This window comes from Sapajus apella, unplaced genomic scaffold, assembly GCF_009761245.1.
Source record: "Sapajus apella isolate SASKATOON/1434 unplaced genomic scaffold, GSC_monkey_1.0 scaffold63, whole genome shotgun sequence".
NCBI lineage: Eukaryota > Metazoa > Chordata > Mammalia > Primates > Cebidae > Sapajus > Sapajus apella.
Window position 1 is genome coordinate 11,719,339 of NW_022437003.1, and position 22,057 is coordinate 11,741,395.

The window sequence follows — 22,057 nt, forward strand, 5'->3', positions numbered from 1 at the left end:
TGTGTGTGTGTGTGAGAGAAAGAGAGAGAGAGAGAGAGAGAGAGAGAAAGAGAGAGTGAGAGTGTGTGGGAGTGTGTTGAAGGTTTGAGGGGAGGGTTTTTTCTCAGTTCTTCCTGAAGGTAATGTGTAGCTGTAGGTTGGTCATTTTATGTTGAGTTGGATTGCAGTAAAATAAGAGATACGCAAGTCTTCAACAAAACAGTTCTCTGGAAGTGTAAAAACAATTCTGGGCTAAGCCCGTCCCAAGTCATCACAGCATTTAACTGTAAGGACAGAAAGGGAAACAAACCTACGTTAAGATCTCATACCGTTCTCTTATCTATAAAATGAGGGCATTGGCCCAAACTTGGGAGACAGTTTAGCCTAGCTAAAATTTCTGGCCCTGAAGTCAGGCCAGTTTGAATTCCAGCTTCATGCATCAGTCACTAAGTGACCTTACATAATTTTTAAAACCTCCTTAAAGCTGTTTTCTTATATGTAAAATAGGTATAAGAATAGCTTTGTGAGGATATATATGCAGTTTACTTAGCACTGTGTCAATAAATGTGCATTATTATTGTGATGATGGTTTAGATTTATAACTTTTAAAGCAGGGCTATTCAGTCTCAGTACTATTGACATTTTGGGCCAGATATTCCTTTGTTGTTGGGGGTCAGGTTTCTCCCACGTACTGTAGGCTGTTGAGCAGTACTCCTGACTCTATTTACTATTTGCCAGTAGCACATCCCCTACAAGTAGCGACAACAAGTAGTACCTCCAGACACTGCCAAATGTCTGAAGGGGCTGGGGAGTAGGTGGCAAAGATGCCATGGATTAAGAACTGCTGAGCTAGAGGAATTACATTTTAATTCTAAATCTGTTGATTCCTAATTGTTTTGAAATTTAACTTATTACATGGTATATATGTATATTTGTCACCTTACATTTATGCTATGTTGAAGCTCTCATCCTCTAATAGAAGAACATTTCCCTGGGGGAAAGGAGGTTTAACTCATTTGGGCAGGTCAAGGCAGATAGGATCACCTTGAACGTGGAGAAACCCCCCATTATTCCTGGAGATATACCAAGAATATGAGTTCTAGGGATGAACTCAAACCAGATGACTTCTCTTTCCACTCCAGAGACTGAAACTCTGAGAAGGCTCAAGGGAACATGGAATTTTTAGAAACAAAGAAAAAACTGTATTCTTTTCTGATCTTGAGCCAACTAGTGAGAGCAGCTGGAGCAGGTCTTGGCAGTGGAGAGAGGGGCAAAGTAAAGCCATCAGAGTGAGTCTGCTTCTGGGAGTCTGGGAACTGGGGAGCAGGGAAGCTACAAATGAAGCAGCACTAGCTTCATTCATTCATTCATTCATTCACCTACTTTTATAGGCTCAGCAGTCTTCCCTGTGCATGGCTGTCAGTGAAGTATTTTTGCAGACCTTTATATTTTCTTTTTGGATTTTCTAAGTATTTTATGTTTCCAAAATTAACATAGTTTTATTGCGTTTTCTCCAGTTGGAACCTGGTTTTTGATACTTGCAAGTTACCTTGCTCAATACTTTCAATATTTCTAATAACTGGCCTACAACTTTAGTCTTAGAACTATCAACAGTCTGAAATAAGAGTAGTTTGTTCCTTCCTTTCCAGTCCTCATCATTTTAAAATAGTTTTCTTGACTTATTACACTGGCCAGAGCCAATGGTACATTGGTGAGATAGAAGCCTGATTAGATGGCAGCCTTGTCTCGTTTTAAATGCTGAAAAGCGCTAAAAAAGATGCTTGCTCCCATTTTGTGTGGTATCTGGTTTTGTTTTTATTGTTATCAGAACCTTTTATTAAGATAAGGAATCTTCCTTTCAACTTCTGCTGTATTGGTTGTTAATCATGAGCAAGTGTTAAATTCTGTAATATATTTTTTCTGTGTCTACAATGATCTACTAGTTTCTCTTTTGTTAATGTGAATTATTAATTGAGTCTAATGGAATGAGGTAGGGTGCCTCCCTTGCTTTTCCTTTCTCTGCAACAGGCTGGTTAAAACTCTAATGATCTGTTTCTTGGAAGTCTGGTAAAACTTGGTTTAAAACCTTTGATGTATTCTCCCTTGAAATAATTCTACCTAATGATTCAATTTATTTAATGGTTGCAGACTTACTCAGGTTCCTATTTCTTCTTGGATCAGTTTTGACCAGTTATCTTTAACTAAAAATTTATTTCATCTAAGTTTTTTTGTTTTGTATTGAGACAGGATCTTGCTCTGCCACCCAGGCTGGAGTGCAGTGACACAATCATAGTTCACTGCAACCTCAAACTCTCGGACTCAAGTGATTCTTACCCTTCAGCCTCCTGAGTAGCTGGGACTACCAATACATGGCACATTGCCCAGTTAATTTTTTCTTATTTTTTTTTTTGAGATGGGGTTCTTGTTATATTGGCTAGGCTGGTCTTGAACTCCTGGGCTTTTACACTATAATGATCTAATTATACTTAAGAGCTTCTACACGGCAAAAGAAACTATCAACAGAGTAAACAGAAAACCTACAGAATGGGAGAAAATTTTTGCAACTATGCATCTGACAAAGATCTAATATTCAGTATCTATAAGAAACAAATTTACAAGAAAAAATTAAAAAGTGGACAAAGAGCATGAAAAGACACTTCAAAAAATGACAAGTGGCCAACATATTTTTCATAGGAAAAAGCTCAACATCATTGATCATTAGAAAAATGCAAATCAAAACCACAATGAGATGCCATCTCACACCAGTCAGACTATCATTAAAAAGTCGAAAAATAACAGATGCTGGTGAAGTTGCAGAGAAAATGAAACATATATACTGCTGGTGGGAATGTAAATTATTTAATAGCTCAACCATTGTGGGAGACAGTGTGGCAATTACTCAAAGATCTAAGATCAGAACTACCATTTAACCCAGCAATCCCATTAGTGGGTGTAGACCTAAAGGAATTTAAATCATCTTATTTTAAGACACATGTACACATATGTTCATTGCAGTACTATTCACAATAGCAAAGACATCGCATCAACTTAAATGCTCATCAGTGACAGACTAGATAAAAAACGTGGTACATATATATCATGGAATACGATGCAGCCATAAAAAAAGAATGAGATCATGTCCTTTGCAGGCACATGGATGGAAGTGGAGACCATTATCCTTAGCAAACAAATGCAGGAACTGAAAACCAAATACTGCATGTTCTTACTAATAAGTGGGAGCTAAATGATGAGAATATATGGACATGTAGAGGGGAGCAACACACACTGGGGCCTATTGGAAGCTGGAGGATGGGGAAGGGAGAAGAGGATCAGGAAAAGTAACTACCAAGTACTAGGCTTAATACCTGGGTGATGAAATAATCTATATGAAGAACCCCCATGACACAAGTTTACCTATATAACAAACCTGTGCATATACCCAGAACTTAACAGTTAAAAAATATGAAGGCATTGAATAAATATCCTAGAGCTGAAAAAGAAAATCATAGGAAAATATTACAGGAAGAAAACAAAAACAAACACTTCTGGAGGGAAAAAAACACGTGAGAAGAGACCTGTAATGAGATGATTATTAGCTCTGTAGAGACTATCATTACACAGGCACAGTAATGTGAACACTCACTGTTGACTTAACTGTATACCTATATTGAGAGGATTAGGGAAGAAATAGAGAGTTGGAGTAAGTCTAACCTAAAAGAGTAGGAAGTAAACGTCTCAAATTAATAACTGACATTGTAGCATTATAATACATAACTTAGAAATCTAAAAAAAAAAGCTTTCTTTGAGCAATAGGACTAAAATAATGAGGTGTGGGATAGGGAATGGCTGTTTTCATTGTAAGATTTTTTTTCTACTATTTGATATTATGAAACACATACATATTTTCACTTGACAGGATTTAAATTAACAAATGCAAGTAACCAGAAGACACTATGCAAATTCAAGCATAGCAATAATAAAATAAATGGAGTTCCAAATAAACTTCCAACAATGACAAGATGCCCATTTTTACTTAAATTGGAAACTTTAAAAATTTGAATATCCAGTACTAATGAGATCATGGTGTTATGCACACTGTCATTTAGTGATACTTTGAGTTTAAAATAATCTATCTAGATGACAATATGGTAATTTGTACAAAGAGCTCATCAAATATCTACTTTCTTTGACACAGTAATTTCATTTTGTCCTATGGATATAACAAAAATTGACATTAATACTAATGCACTGTAACTGAGAGTCTATGTTCTTATTTGAATTATGGGGGATTCTTACATAAACTGTGGTATATCCATTCAAAGGACTATTCTCCAGTCATTAAAATGAGAATTCCAGAAGATTATGGAAAATACTTAAAATTTAAAAAGAAAGAGAAAGAAGAAAAAAAAATCACAAACCAACCCAAGACACAAAACTCTGCAGGAAGAACAGAATTTCAGCTTCCAGCCACGATACAGTAGCCAGATCTGACCTTCAACTGTAAAAAGTAGGAATCTGGACAAACTTAAAAGCCGACTATTTTCAGACAGTTCAGACATGCAGAGCAGTTCTGTGATACGTGAGAAAAGAAAACAAATGAAGTGAGCCCTATGATCTCCCCAGTTTCTGTCTGGAGACACTTTCCAGTCTGTGGTACAGGAACGGGAATACCAAAGAGCTTAGCAGTCCTACTGAGTTGAAGTGGTGGAGTTTGTAGTTCACAAGGAGACTAAGGTAACTGGAATGAGAAGCAGAGTACTAGAGAGGAGAGTGCTGCACAGAGCAGAACTGCAGAAATCCTCCTGCGTTTGTAGCTGAGATTCAAAACTGTTGAGCACATCACAACCGTTGGGGAAAGAAAAACTATCAGAAAGCTGAAGACATTCAAATTCTGACCATAAAAAGTGAAGAAAACTCAGTGATCACCTGCAGCATTCTGCACAAACCACAGAATGCCTTCATAGAAGAGCTAAACTATGCACAGAGGAAAAAACTACCCTACATCCATCCAAAGCAAAAACCAGCTTTGGAGGGATCATGCAAATTACTGCTAGCCAGAAAAAAACTTAACACTTTATACAGGACTAAAATAAATGCTTTGTATTTAATTAAAAAACTACTGGATACACAGAAAAACAAGAAAACGTGAACCATAACCAGGAAAAAAAAAATCAGTCCATAGAAACAGAAGCAGAAATAATAGATAACGAAATCTGCAAATGAGGACTTCGAAACAGCTGTTTTATGTATGCCCAAGAATGTAAAATATCAACATAAGAGAAACTGAGAGAAGTTTCAGATATTTAAAAAAATCAATAAAGACATATTAAAACTGAAAAATACTGTACCAAAATTAAAGGTTTCCCTGGATGAGATCAACAGATTAGATAATATGAAAGAAAAGATCAGTGAACTTGAAGACACAGGAATAGAAACTATCCAAACTGAAACACACACACACACACACACACACACACACACACACACACACACTCTCTCTCTCTCTCTCTCTCTCTCTCTCTCTCTCTGAAAAAATTGAACAGAGGCTAAGTGATCTTTGAAACAATATAAAGAGTCATAACATACATACAATTTTCATTCCAAAAGAAAAGGAAAGACCAAGAGGAGCAGAAAACTTTTGCAAAATTAATGGTTAAAATTTTTAAAAGTTGATAAAAGCTACCTAAGTATAAATCTAAATATCCAAAAAGCATAACAAACTTAAAGCAGGACAAATATTAATAAAATGACACCATTGTGTACCTTAATCAAACTATTCCAATTTAGCAATAAGAAGAAAATTTTAAGAGTAGCCAGAGAGAAAAAATTATTAGATACAGGTGAAAAAAGATAATTCTTATCTTTGACTTCTTATTAGAAATAATGTAATCCAGAAGGCAATGAATAAGTAATTTTATATTTATAGAAAAATAACACACATCACCTATAATTCTATATTCAGAGAAAATATCCCACAAAGTTAAGGTAAAATCAAGAATTTTTCAGATAAAAAATAAAAGTCATAATTTATCATTAGTAGATGTGCACTATAAGACATATTAGAGGAAGTTTTTTAGGGCTGAATAATATCAAATGAAACTGAGATTTACATAAAAATAAAAATCAGCTGTATAAAAAAGTAATAATGCATTGTGAGGTTTATATGTTGAAATAAAGTATATTTCCACAATAGCACAAGGACCAAGGAGGAAAATGGAGGTTTACCATCTTAAGTCACTGATATTACACACATAGTAGTCTAATATTATCTGAAGGTAGACTGCGATAAAATTAAGATGAATATAGTAAATCCCAGAGCAATCAATAAAATAATAGAGGAATAGAGCTACTAAGCAAATAGAGTACATAAAATGTTAAAAAAAAAAAACCACCTAAAAATAAAACTCAAATCAAAAGATGGCAAAAGGTGGGGAGAAAAGGAACAAAGAATGGATGAGACAAATGGAAAATAAGTAGCATAATGGTAGATTAAATCCAACCATATTGGTAATTGCACAAAAATAAAATCCTGATGACTATATGCTATCTACTACAAACCAAACATAATTTAAATGTAAAGACACAGATTGGTAAAATGTGAAAGAATGGAATAAAGATACACTATTTAGACACTAACGGGAAGAAGCTGGAATGGTATGAGTTAATTTTTAAAGACAACATATATAATAATCCTAAACAGCAGTTTTTGATGAATGTATTTTCAAATTCTAACAGTATGACAGGAGGAAAAAACAAAGTCCATATTATACTGATACATTTTTAGTATTTTCTAGAAAAGTAGACAAAAACAAGTAATGACGTGGTAAGCTTGAACACTTTAAACCAGTTTGATCTAACTGTCATTTATCAGAAACTTTACCCCTAACTGCAACATACACCTTCTTTTCAAGGACACCTAAAAACATTCACCAAGTTAAATTTAAAATGGCTGCAATCACAAGAAATATGTTCTATGACTATAATTAAATTAGAGATCAAAAACCAAAAATTTGAAAAATAGCTGTATGTTACAAAATTAAATAACACTAGCATACATAATCAGTGAGTCCAAGAAGAAATCATAAAAAATTAGAAAATATTCAGAAGTGGATAAATGAAAATGTAAATTAGCAAATTTATGAGATGCAGCTGAAGCAGTACTTTAAGTGAAAATCTGAAAACCTCAAATCCTTATATAACAAAGAAAATCAATGATGCAAACTTCCCACTTTAAAGAAACTGAAGAAGCAAAACCAAACTGAATTCAAATAGAGGGAAAGGAAATAAAGACTGGAAATCAATGGGAAAGGAAATAAAGAAATGAGAAAGAAAAATAAATGAAACTAAAGGCTGGTTCTTTGGAAAGATGAGAAAAAGTGACGATCTCTAGGAAAACTGATTATGAATAGAAGATAATTTTTAAAATTATGAGTATCAGGAATGGAATATGAGCTAAGAAACATCACTACAGTTACTACAGACATTAAAAGGATAATAATGGAATATTGTGAACAGCCTTTGGTTAATAAGTTCAACAACATGAGATGAATAGGCTCTTTAAAAGACATAAATTATCAAAAGTAACATAAGAAGAAAGAGAGAAATAGTTTTATATCTATTAAAGATAGTGGCTTTGAAATTGAAACCATTCCTACAAAGAAAACTCCAGGACCAGATGTTGCCTTTGCTGAATATTTTTATTAAATAACAAATTTACACATACTTATTTAGATAAAAAGAGAAAGAGACCAAGCACCGTGGCTCACACCTATAATCCCAGCACTTTGGGGGGCCAAGGTGAGAGGATCCTTTGAGCCCCAGAGTTTGAGCCGAGCCCTAGAGTTTGAGCCGAGCCCTTGCAACATAGTGAGACCCTGTCTCTACCACTTTAAAAATTAGTCAGGCATGGTTGCCCGTGCCCATAATCCCAGCTAATCAGAAGACTGAGGCAGAGGACTGCTTGAGCCTCAAAGGTCAAGGCTGCAGTGAGCTGTGGGTATACCACTGTGCTCCAGCCTGGGCAACAGAGCAAGACTGTCTGGAAAGAGACAGAGAGACAGAGAGAGAGAGACAGAGACAGAAAGAGAGATTGATTTCCTAACTCATTTTATAATGTCAACTTTTCTCTCTTAACAAAACCTAACAAAGACATTACAAGAAAACTACAGACCAGTATCTCTTATGAACATAAACACGAAAATCCTTAACAAAATATTAGCAAATTCAATCCAGTAATATATAAAGTGTAATACAGCATAAACCGAAATATGTAAACCGACTCACATTTATCTCAGGAATGCAAGGTTGGCAAAACATTCAAAAGGCATTCAACTGCAATTTGTCTTTTTGATATAAAAAAGGAGAAAAATCATGTGATCATCCCAAAAGATGAAAAAAAATTGGACAATATTCAAAATATTCATGACTTTTAAAGAAAACTAGAGATGAAAAAATTTCCTTAACTTAATAAAGGCAGTCTGAGCAACAAAGTGAGATCCTATCTCTACAAAAAATAAAATAAAATAAAATAATTAGCTAGGCATAGTGGCACATGCCTGTGGTCCCAGATACTCAGGAGACTGAGGTGGGAAGATTGCTTGAGCCTGGAGGTCAAGGCTGCAGTGAGCTATGACTGCATCATTGCACTCCAGACTGGATGACAGAGCAAGACCTTGTTTTTTAAACATAAAAGAATAAAAAATAAATACAGCCTGCAAATAACCTGTAGCTAACTTCATAGTTAATTATGAAAGACTGAATGACTCTCCTCTAAGATCAGGAACAGGGCAAGGATGTCCCCTCTCACTACTTCTATTTAACACTGTGCTGTATTATAAAATGCCCTTAAAATTATCCTAGGTAGCCAGCACAATCAAGCAAGATAAAAATAAAAAAATAAAAGGAATCCAGATTGGAAAGGAAAAAATAAGTCTTTATTTGCAGGCGACACAATCGTTTATACAGAATAGCCTGAAAACAATGTCAATGAGAAAAGAGCTTTTATCTGAGGAAACAGACCTTTTAAATCATCAAGTCCATAGAAACACAGCAATCATATCCTACTTCCTCCTTGAACTATATATTCATTCCTAAAACTGTTTGCTATTGCCACAAGTAGTTACAAATTAACCAATAATGCTGCACCAGATACTATAACTCATACCCTATAGTTTAACAACAGACAGCCAATCACTAATCAATGTTATTTCTATAAATCAGTGAGGATTCCTGACAAACAACTTGATATCAGCCCACTCTCCATTCCCCTTTTTATTCTTTAAAAATTCACTTGTAACTGCTGCTAATGGAGTCTATACTCAGAGCAACTTGAATCTATGCTTCTTGTTGCAATCCTCAAGGTTGGCCCAAATAAACTCTCTATATACATTAATTTTGTCTCAGTTTTTTCCTTTAATTGGACGTAAGTGCTTCCCTGAGTTCTGTGAGTCCTCCTGGAGAATTAGAGCCAAAGGTAGAAAGCCTTAGATTTGTAGGCAGTCAGTCAGGAGCATGGGTGGTCTGGGAACCCCACCTGTGGCCGGCATGTTTAGTAAGGGCAGTATTGTTAGGAGCCATAACCATGCCCCACAACTTGTGAGGTTTGTGCTAACTGGATCGTTAGTGTCAGAATTGAACTGCCGTATACTCAGTGCCAGAAGTGTTGAAACAGAATTGAAGGGGAAAAAATAACTTTTTGAACTGGGGCATGTGTATCTCCATTTAACAGGCATACTTCCCCCCACTCCCACCCCAGACACACACCAGAGACAAGGTCTCACTCTGTCACCCAGGGTGGAGTGCAGTGGCATGTCCATGGCTCACTGCAGCCTCAACCCCCTCGGCCCAAGTGATCCCCCATCTCAGCCTCCAGAGTAGCTGGGACGACAGGTGTGTGCCACCATGCTCAGCTAATTTTTAGAATTTTTCTGTAAAGACAACGTCTCCCTATGTTGCCTAGACTGGTCTCAAACTCCTGGGCTCAAGCAATCTTCCCTCCTTGGCCTCTTGAGATGGTTGAATCACAGGCGTGAGCCATCACATTGGCCCAATAGACATTCTTAAGGAGAGGTGAAGTGTTGAGAATTCCTGCCACATTTATCTACCAGGCTATGCTCACAATCCTCTTGCATACACATGACTGTAGTGTTGGAAAAAGGACAGAGGATTAATGTACTAAGAGGAGATTAGTTTATAAATAGTTCAAGTGCTCTCCAAAATCATCTTCTAGTAACAAAACTATAGTCACATGCCACCATGCCTGGCTAATTTTTTTGTGTGCATTTTTAGTTGAGATGGGTTTCACCATCTTGGCCAGGCTGGTCTTGAACTCCTGACCTCCAGTGCTGGGATTATAGGCATGAGCCACTGCACCCAGCAGCCAATACTTTTTTACAGTGGAATAAAAAAGAAGATAAGATCCTTCTTAGGGAGACTATTTAAGGAACAAAATTACTTTTTGAAGTGGACATTTCCACATATAATTAATACTCATGCTAACTCTAAATTGGCATTATATATTCGGTGGGATCTCCTAGGCAACGATGAGAATGAAAGACTATCAATTAAGAGTTTTATTAAGTTAATGGAATAAAACTTGATCTATTTGCAAAATATAATTTAAAATCAATTCAGACTCTTGTAAAAAAAAAAAAAACCTAGTTTTTAGTGGCTTTTTTCAAGTAATCTGAATTAGTAAAATTTGATAAATTAGAGATGTCATATATCATTAACATATTGGCAAGGTCCCTGTCATATTTCTCTTAAAGCAAACAAGGAGTTCAAATACTTCCTGTTCAATCACTATATGTGCCCCTCAACACACACATAGGTATGATCTTGCATATATATTTCACCAGATACATAAAACATTTAAGAATTTTTTTTTCTTTTGTACCTTTCCTTTGGTGCTAAAGGAAATATTTTTATCAAAGAGAAAGACTGATAAATTGTTATAGACTAAAGGAGGCTAAAGAGAAAGAGAAATATAAACTAAATTCAATTTGAAGTTCTGGATAGAATCCGGAAAAGAAAACAAACTTTAATGGAAAAAAATAGACGAAATTCTTTTCAAAAAAATTTCCATTAGTTTTTATTTATTTATTTATTTTTAGATGGAGTCTTGCTCTGTCACCCAGGCTGGGGTACAGTAGTGCAATCTCAACTCACTGCAACCTTCACCTGCCGGGTTCAAGCCATTCTCCTGCCTCAGCCACCTGAGCAGCTGGGACTATAGTTGCCTGCCACCATGCCCAGCTAATTTTTTGTGTTTTTAGTAGAGATGGGGTTTCACCATGTTGGCCAGGCTGGTTTTGAATTCCTGACCTCAAGTGATCTGCCCACCTTGGCTTCCCAAAGTACTGGGATTACAGGCATGAGCCACTGCACCTGGCCAAAATAGGTGACATTTTAATGAATGCTGCAGTTGATAATATGGCACCAATGTTAATATCCTGCTCTTGATGACTTTACTATGGTTTTGTCAAATGCCAACAGCGGGTCACAAGGTATAGGGTATAAGGATGCTATGCGATATTTTCACAACTTTTCTGTAAATTTTAAATGAATTCAAAATTAAAAGTTCAGAACAAAGAAACACTTCTATCCCATATTAACAATTATATATGTGTTTTCTGTTTTGGAAAGAGAAAAGCTCATCTCAAGAAGCGACTGCATGTACTAGGAAATAAATGAAATTATAGTAGTCCTGAAAATTTTGACACCTGTTATTTCAAGAAAATTTCTTTTTTCAAAAGTAACATAATCACCATTCAAACACCACTGAAAGTATGTGCAAATCCTCACAACAATAACAAACCACAGTCAGCATTTTTTAGCATCTCCCCTGTTTCTCCTTGGAAAAGAATTCAGATAGCATCCTATATCCAAAGCTATTAGAGATCTCATGCTTAGGAGTGGTCATCTCATCTCTAATTTATAATATGCCTCCAATTATATCTACTGCTCAACATTAATGTGCTTGCCAAAAAAGCAATGCAATTAACAGCATGGCATTTTTTCCAACAGGACAAAGTAATTTATTTAGAATGTTTCCAAGACACATGGGTGACACTCCTTAACAGGTGGAAATGAGTAGAAAAATTTCTCTCTTTTGTTTTGATGGTATCATAAAAATGAATTCCAATCACATTCAAGCTGAGGCAAACTAAGCCTCTTAAGTTCAAGAAAGAAAATAGGACGGTTTGGGCTGCCTCACCCTACAAATAATGAAGCAAAGGCTGTGAACTCCTTTTACAAGCTGGCTTCTTGGCCCAAGGTTGGCTGGCCATAAAGGAAGCAATGGGGGTCTGTCACGTTAGAGATTATTTTTAAAGGCATGATGTGCATATGAATAACATAATACAACATCAACTATATTTTCAAAATAGTATACACTGCTATCACACCAGGATGTTTTGTGAGCTTTTCAAAATAAGAACAGTTTCCACTGCTAAATGTAGACATTCAGAAACGGGAACAATGGCAACCTTTTTTTTCTCCCAAGGTGATTTTGTGCATTCTTGAGGTGCCACACAGTCTACCTAGGTACCTAAAACAGACGTGGCCACAGGCTTGCTTGCTCTATAACGTTCCTAAGCCAAAAGAAACCACACCAAAATTGACACAAAAATATGCATAATTCATAGTGCAATTGCTGTGAATGAACCGGCTATGATGTTAAATGCTCAAATTCTCCCTGCCTTTCATTTATAATTACAAAACCTACTGTGGGGATTCACAATTTTTATTGTGTTTTTGGTCCTTTGAGAGTAAGAAAATATTCCAAATTTCAGAACCGTGGTTTTTCACAAGGCTGTTGGCCTCCGAAAACCCAGAAACTCCCTTACTCTGAGCCAAAGAGAGGGATTTTAATTAGTCTCCAGGACAACTTGATCAATGTTGAATTTGGATGATTAGTCTGAAACTTAATTGTACTTGTTTTTCCTCCAGCCCAATCAATAGTTCCTTCCATGGGGCTTGTTAGATGCTGATTGCTAAATACTTGGCAACTCCTTTGCCCTCAGCGAAAACAAAGAAAAGTGCTATTCTAATTACAGAGGTGAAACTCTGGGTCAGTAAGCAGAGCAAGTGTTTAAGTTAGTCAAATTTTGACAAGCATCCTCTGGCTAGCGGGGAAAGCCTTTTCAGAGAATTTTTGGGGTATCTAGAGAATGGATGTCCAGCAAGACTTCTTTGAGACCTAGTAGTATTAACTCTTGAGCAGCAAGCATGCTTTACGGAAACCCAGTATTCTATGCATCTGTATTTACCCAAGGAGGCTCGGTCCATGGATGGGTGGGTCTCCCCTGAGGTAACAGCTCTTCTCTGATTATGAGCAGCACCACTGAGACGTACCATTGACTTTGTGATCGGCATTCTTATTGCAAAAGTTAAGCTCCCTTTTAGATTTTCAGAAATGTCTTGTCCTTTCCTACTTACTCAGATTCTGGCAACATATTTTTGCATCTGGTCAGCCCACATACTGCTTGTACCAATGGTGAAACACTGACTACCACTAAATATACTGTTTTGAGTACCATATCCACCATGTTCTGATCACATCACTGTGAGTTACATAACTAAAAGTTCTTCTATATTTCTTCAGCTATTCTTTCCTCTCTTATAATACAGGTTTATTGCAAAAGTGGTACAGGGAAATCATGTGAGTCAGCTGCTCCTGTTGCGGCTAGACTAAACCAAGTCTGCTCAGGGTGCGGTCAGACCAGCAATAGCTGTATCACCTGGAAGCATACTGTTATGGTCTAAATGTGTTCCCCAAAGTTCATGTGTTGGAAACTCAATCCCTATTGCAATGGTCTTGGGAAGTGGAGTTAATAAGAAGTGATTAGGTCTTGAGGACTCTGCTCTCATAAATGGACTGATGTGGTTATTGTGAGAGTGGATTGTTATAGAAGTGAGTTCTGCCCTCTCTTGCTCTTGCCCTTACTTGCCCTTTCACCATGGGCTGACACAGCATGAAGGCCCTCAACAGATGCTAGCACCATGCTCTTGAAACTCCCAGCCTCCAGAACCATGAGCCAAATACATTTTTTGTTCATTATAAATTACTTGTGGTCTCTGGTATTCTGGTATTCTGTTATAAAAACATAAAATGGACTAAGACACTTATAAAAAGGAAAGTTTATGGGCCTATTCAAGATTTACTAAACCACGATCTCTGGAGGGTTAGGGGAGTTGAGCCCAGAAACATCAGTTTTAACAGAATCTTTAAGAAATTCTAGGCCAATCCATCACGGAACTTGTCTTTACCCGGAGCTACCATGAGCAAGCGGAACCAGGTATTTTACGTGTGGCCAACCGAACCAGCGTTCCTGGCTCGCTTCAAGGAACGGGTCGGCTACAGGGAGGGGCCTACCATAGAGACCAAGAGAATCCAGCCTCAGCTCCCAGATGAAGATGGGGATCACAGTGACAAAGAAGATGAACAGCCTCAAGTGGTGGTTTTGAAAAAAGGGGGCCTATCACTTGAAGAAGTCATGAAAATTAAAGCAGAAATAAACGCTGCCAGAGCAGATGAAGAACTAGCTTCAGCTGATGGAAGGATTCTATATTGAAAACCAGTCAAGCGCCCCTCACATGAAAAATGTTCAGGTTTAACAGCAAGCTCAAAAAAGAAGGAGGCACATGAAGATGAAACAAATCAGGACTCAGTCAAAAAGAACTCACAAAAACAAAAAACAGTAGCCTCCTTTCTTTTGACAACGAAGATGAAAATGAGTAAGTGTAAATAGTTTGAATTTGGTCTACTTTGAAAGTATATGGGGTGTTTTTTTTAAATAACATTTTTTCCCTGTTATAAAGATACTACAAGTTCCATATGGAAAATTCAGGAAATACAGGAAAAAAATTAATAAACTACATCTATTCATCAATAGCCCTCTGACTTAAAATGCCAACTCTATAGAAATTAGCTAGAATTATTTTGTTATTTACCCTGTATGGGTGTGTATATATGTAAATCATATTTTTAAGCAAAATACTTCTTTGTGTGTAAACAAAATGTTAGAAATACAGTTGTATTGCAAAAAAAAAAAAAAAAAAACCAAAAAATTCTAATGCACCCTAAACTACTATCTGGGAGCTAGCCTACACAAGTCATTGAAATTGAAATCTGGAACACCTGCTCACCTCTTTTCTTTACCCTTTCCTTATTATCAGCATTATCTCAGCTTCCTTAAATAACTGAGGAGGTGTAAACAGGGCACAAGCATCAATTGTCTTACATTCTGCAGAATCCTTCCTCTAATTCATAGTTAAATAAATGCCTGTTGATTAATTCAACTCCACAGAGGATTTCCTAAAGTTCATAATCACACAATTTGATGAGGGCAATCACGCTAAAACACAACCATCCAGTCAGCTCACACTTTGTGAATTTAAGAAGCCAAGAGATGGAAATAGCAAGACTTTCATTGCAAGGTAAGAAAGGCATAACTGAATAAATATAACGTGCAGCAGTGTGGTACTCAGGTATGGAGACAGAAAATTTTGGAGGCGAGTGAGTGGAGAGTTTAAAAAAGAATTTTTTCTCCAGTTCTTTACTGAAGGGTATGTCTTCATAGTTTTGTGACATACCTACTACAGGGGGATAATTTATTAAGTTAAAGGGTTGGGGTTTATACACATGTATAAATAGTTCTCTTTTGCAAGTACTAGAAAAAAATCACTGCAGACCCTTTTGCCCCCAATCATATTTCCCTGTAACTATCCACTTCTTCATCAAACCTAAGCATAAAAAATACACAAGTTTACCTGTTTCTTGAGGTCTTCATCCCTGAAAGCTTATATTCAACTTACATTAAATAAATTTGTATGTTCTTTTTCTTGCTAATCTATCTTTTGCTTAATGTAGGGGCTTCAGCCATAAACCTAGCTATGGCTGAGGACTAGATATTTTCCTACGGTATTTAGCTTCCTTTTCTAGTTTTATTGTTATTCTGTCCTTCCCCATGAGGGTTTCATAACACACTCAATACTTGCTTGTTTGAATATTGCTGATTATTATGCCATCAAGCAGACTAAAACTAGCCCTTGTTGTGACATTAAATCAGCAACCGTGGCTGATTTACCATCATCCATAAGGCTTAGAAATTACAGAAGACTTTGACTAAGGCAGGTACTAATTTTTAAATGTGTCTTGTTTGTTTCTCAATTTAAAAACCAAGCAAACTATCAACAATTTTGACAAAAAGAAAGCTGAAAACTGTGTGTGTGTGTTAATATCTCTTGTTGAAACATTCCAAGTTAATGCCATTTTATTGGGTCAACGTAGTTAGGTTTGGATCTTACCTAAGTTATCTTTCATGTTCATTCAGCATTCAAGATTAAACACTCTTCAGAGGTAAAAGGGTATACATCCACACCTATACCCACAAAGTATCTCCACTAGGAGTGATTTTTGGTGGGAAACACGAACACCTGCCTCACAAGCAAGCTGTACCCCATGGGAAGGGGAGCCTGTCCCACCACCAGTGGCTCTAAAAGAGCCAGTATGAGTGACCAGAGAATTGAGTCCATTCCAGAAGATGTTCCTATTCCTCACTCACTCCTGGATGTACAGATACTATCAGTGAGCATCTGCCACATGCCAGGACTATCTAAGACTGAACAGACAGCTCACAACTTGCAGTCTGTTGGAGGTGACAAATGTTAGATTATCAGAAGAGGAGACATATGATGGTGAATTGAGAAAAGTTTGAGGAACACTGAAAGGCATGAAGAACAACGGTGATAATAGTGCCTGATTTAATTCAGAGGATGTCTGAGCAACTAACATTTAGACAGAGATGGAAGGGATAACTAAGACTTTATTCAGGTGAAGACTGGGAGGTCACATGCAGAGGCCACAGAGCTGGAAAGATAGACCATCAAGGTGGCTGTGTGGCCAAGCTGGGGAAGCAGGCAGGGGCTGGTGAAGGCATGCAGGCAGGGCCTCGTGGGCCACATCAAGGACTCTGGACTTTGTGTGTTGTCGGTTACAGAAGGGTATTTAAGAGGAAATGATACGACCATGTTTTTTGCTTTTATGCCATTACCATGGCTACAGGGCAGAGACTTGATTGCAGGTTGCCCAAGTGGATACAGGAAGATGATAAGAGGCTATTGTGAGCACCCAGGCAAGAGACCTTAGTGGATAGCCTAGGAAAATGTCAGTGGAACTAGAAAAAAGCGAACATATCCCAGAAGTAATTAAGAGCTAAGAACAGCAGGATTGAGAGGCTGACTGGATGTGAGAGGTGGGAGACAGGGAGGTGTTCAGAATCACTGTTTTCATCCTGAGTGAAAGAGTGGGTGTCAAGCCATTTATGGAGGAAGGAGACACAGAAGGTGGAGCAGGTCTGGGGAGTGAATATTGAGTTTAGTTTTGGCCATATTCAATCTGAGGCCCTCACAACACAGTCTGGGGATATCAAGTAGGAATCTGGTGCTTGGAAGGAAATCCAGTTGGAAATATTGGAAATATAAACTTGGGTTGTATCACCAGGTAGATGATACCTGAAGCCTAGTGTGTGATGAAAATCCTCAAGAGAGGGAGTCCTGAAGGAAAGGCCTCAGAATGAAGCCCACAGGGATCTAACAGGTATATGTTGGGGAGAGGCAGAGGAGTAGCTAGGAAGAAAGAAGGAAAAGCAGGAAGGCACAGTGAAACAGAAGCCAAGCGAAGAGGGCTAAATAGGAGAGACTGTACAACTGGGATGCTAAGTCAGAGGAAATCTTTCCAGTAGCAACATGGAGGTGGAGGCCTTACGAGAGCAGTTTCAGTAAAGCAGGCAGCAACTTGAGAAGTTCTGTGATGAAAGATGAAACTACTAGGAGCCAGAGGAAAATATAAAGTCAAAGAAGTGCCTTCTAAAATGGAAGGTGCTCCAGTATCAGTACAGGAAGGATCCAGTAATACAAGAAAAATGGCATCTGGGAGAGAGAGGAGAGGAAGTGGGGTTCTGGGTAGGTGGGAGAACAGGACCCATGCCGCTCTTTCGAAAGTAGAGGGACATTTCTTCTATTGCAGCAGGGGGAGCGACACAGAGGAAAGGCAGATTAGATGGTGGGAAGTTGGGGGCATTCCTGTCTGAGGGCTGCTGTTTTCTATATTAGGATCCTAAGGCAAAAGTCATATAGTGGGGATGGGAGTAGGAAATTGAAGAGGGATAGGGAGGAGACTTTGGGATGCTACAGGAGGAATAAGCCTCTGGGGACAAAGGGAAAGTGAATGTTCTAGAGAAACATAGGATGGCTGAAGTGGTATGGTGGCCCCATTGAGGCTGCCAAGTTTGCAACAGGGCCATGTGCCATGGTTGAATGGGAATCTGGTTATTTACTACTCAGTGCCAGGCTAGATGGTTAGCCAGGGCAAGAGGGGCATTCTTCGGCTTTAAATTGGTTTCCTTGCATGAAGTTAAATGGCTTTGCAAGGCTCAAAAGTAAAGTAACTTTTCCTCGGCTCTTAAAAGAAATGTCAGAATACTACTATAAATCACTCATGACCAGTGTAACAACAACAGTAAATTACCACAATGAATTATTTTAGAATACAAGCATTCCTTTTTACTACTGCTGGTGGAACTAGGGGCAGGAGGTGGAGAGGGGTGGGGGCAGGAGGCCAAGGCATGGATTGATTTGCATCCACAAGAATAATGTTTTTAAAGAAATAAATCCACCTTAAGTAAGCACAATGCTTTCCATTTTCCATAGAAAACATAAAACCAGTAGGCCATTTGGAGGTCTAGAAATAGTATTCCTTAGCTAGAATGTCAGGAGATCCTCAAGGGAATTTGAACTGACCCTGTCTATAACTGTGTGGGTTAGAAGGAGTTAATTTTCTTCTGGAGCAAGAGTGTAAGCCAGACTTGTCTAAATTTGCATTTATGTTTCTAATTATTTCTCCTCTACCTTATTAATGTTTACAGTAACAGAGCTAGAGTCTGCTTCTTTTTAAATATCAGATTAATTATTCACTATACATTTAAAAACTTATATTATGCTGCCCTTCTATGTCACCTTTGTTTTTTCTTATCACACACAGATGCAATTAAAGGTTCTTTGTATATTCTAGAAGTCACCAGGAGGGAGAAGCTACCCGCCTCTTGAAACTATTCATAGAATAGATCCAATCTTGTTATTTTTCCTGGCATCTCTAGACATAGAGACTTTCCTTAAAAATAACACTTGCAAACGCTATGCTTAATAAACAAATTTGTCACTATGCTGACATTTCCAAATCAGAATGCTTTGAAGACAAACAGAAAAGTAAGACCACTGGAGTTTCTTCACAAGTTTCAATTCCCTGAGTCTCATCACATCCTCAGTCTCCGCACTAACAAGTGTCCCTACAGGACACAATGACATCTTTTTCAAGTGTCCACAGCCTCACAAGTATAATTACTAATATTAATCTGCACCTACAGTGTCACCAACCCTTGATTTCCTTTCCTGAGAAGCTTCCCAACTATGATATCCCCAAGTTTAAAGAGTAGAAAAGAAGACACAAATGTAAGAAGCTTTGCCCTTTATGGCTGCCCAACCATTTCTAATTAGCATGTGCATTTGAAAGATCTGAAGCACTGGTTTAATCTCTAATCAGAGAAGGAATTTCTCTTGCGCCTTTAGAGAGGTTTGTGAATGAGCCAATCGCTTGTTTGGCTCCTAGGATACCAGAACTAACGCCAGGGGGTGGAAAAGAAATGATCAAATTTATTTCCTTTAGTTATCATTTGATTTCTATCCAGAAAACCTGTTGTTTAAAAAAGGAGGGGTGAGGGGAACTGTGATTGTAAAGATTCTCATTTTAACCTCTGTAGGCTGTCTACAGGCTGTAGACTGACTGAAATCTCAAAAGTTAACATTTGTGGGGATGTGGTTAAAAAAAACAGGTAGCTCAGGGGAGGAGGTTATTCCCAGTTGCGATTATTTTAGACTCTTAACTACTGGAAAGCACACAGTTAAAAGAAATGGCACACAGATCAGAAGCACCACCCTGCTACCTTTTGGGTTTCAGAAGCTGCAATTGTTCCTATCCACTTGTTTTCTTGTACTTACATGACTTAACACATACAACGTGAGATGTGATAAGCCAATGGGTCAAAACCCAGTTCTTCCTCTTGACAGGTTACCCAGTAAGCTTTATAAGCCTGGTCTAACCAAACAACAACAACAACAACAACAACAACAACAACAAAAACATTCAAAATAATTCACTTTAAAGTTTAGAATCAATTATATCTCTAAAGTTCAAGGTCATGTCTTTCCTTCACTCTTTGCCTTCATCCTCCATTCACTTCAATTTTTGTATGACCTTCCAGCTGTGGGCAGATTTATGTTTTGAGTCTGCCTATTCCTATTTAGTCATGCCAGAGTAAAGTTAAGATAGTGTGAGGATCCCACAACACACTCTTTATTTCTGGTTAAAACAGAAACTATCAAACCTAGAATGCAATCAACAGAATACTCGGCAGGGCAGAGACCACGTCTATTTTACTTGCATCCTGCAGTCCTGGCAGAGCATCACCCAAAAGTGAACCAAAGTCAGTGCTGAGGATGGTGATGCAGACTGCCATTGACACAAAATTTAAATCACTCACACTGAAAAGTAATACGCTCTCTCTTTGCTTATTTGATAAATTAGTAGGCCATTAACAGTGTCACATCTTCTACCGGGGCTTCCTCTCTTAGGAGTGACATTGGAACTAGAGAGCATATCAGTCTGCTCAAGCTGCTGTAACAAAACACCAGAGATAAGGCAGCTTAAACAACAGAAATTTATTTCTCATAGTTCTGGAGGCTGGGAATTCCAAGATCAAGTTGCAGGCAAGATAGTTTCATTCTGAGACCTCTACTCTTGGCTTGCAGGTGGCAGCCACCGTGCTGTGTGTTCACATGACCTCTTCGTTAAGAGAGAGAGAGACACTAGGTTAGCAAGATCTCTGGTGTCTCTTCTTATCTAATCTTTCCACATCAGGGCCGTGCTTTGACCTCATGTAGCCTTAATGACTTCTTAGAGGTACCATTTCCAAATACAGCCACACTGGTGGAAGGGTTTCCATGTATGAATTTGCAGGAACACACATTCAGTTCATAACAGGGAGAAAGAAAGGTTGACTGATGAAATAATGCTGCATATTTTTCTCAAATTTTGTATTATATTAGAGTATTATATATAGGTAATAATCAAACGTACATAATCTTATGCTCTCATCTGCACCAAAACATTGCAGATATTTGTGCTTCAAACACACCTATCAACTTGACCCTCCCATCTCTGTCGCCTTCAGCCTCTTTCCTGGGCTCCTTAGCTATCTCCTGCTTCCTTCTCTTAACCATAAAGTTACTTTGTCATAAGTGCAGTGGCTCACGCCTGTAATCTCAGCACTTTGGGAGGCTGAGGCAGGCAGATCACTTGAGGTCAGGAGCTCGAGACCTGCCTGGCCAATATGGTGAAACCCCACCTCCGCTAAAAATACAAAAATTAGCCAGGCATGGTGGTGGGAAACTGTAATCTCAGCTATTTGGGAGGCTGAGGCAGGAGAATAGCTTGAACCCAGAAGTCGGAGGTTGCAGTGAGCCGAGATCAAGGCACTGTACTTTAGCCTGGGTGACAAAGGAAGACTGTTTCAAAAAAAAAAAAAAAAAAAAAAAAAAAAAAAAAAAAAGGTATAATAGAGGTAATACGTTTTTACCTTAAAATAGAAAATCTTTTTAGCTAACTTTAACCTAAAATTAAAAAAAATAGCTGGCCACATGTGGTAGCTCACATCTGTAATCCCAGCACTTTGGGAGGCTGAGGCAGGAGGACTGCTTGACCTCTTAAGTCCAGGAGTTTGAGACCAGCCTGGGCAACATAGTGAGACCCTGACTCTACAAAAACAAAAATAAATGAGCCAGGTGTGGTGGCATGCATCTGAGGCCCCAGCTACTTGGGAGGCTGAGGAGGGAGAATCACTTGAACCTGGGAGTTCAAGGCTTCAGTGAATTATGATTGCACCATTCCACCTCAGCCTGGGTGAGAGAGGAAAACCCTGTCTTGAAGAGAGAGAGAGAGAGAGAGAGAGAGAGAGAGAGAGAG

The 22,057-nt window shown here is 38.0% G+C and overlaps 1 protein-coding gene and 1 pseudogene across 15 annotated transcripts in view; one reads left to right on the top strand and one right to left on the bottom strand.

Moving 5' to 3' along the window:
• The window catches only part of PHACTR1 (phosphatase and actin regulator 1), a 586,592-nt gene that overhangs the window by 184,879 nt on the left and 379,656 nt on the right, over window positions 1-22,057 (bottom strand). The gene's annotated exons all lie outside the window — the stretch shown is intronic.
• Window positions 14,259-14,769, top strand: LOC116529786 (annotated as a pseudogene).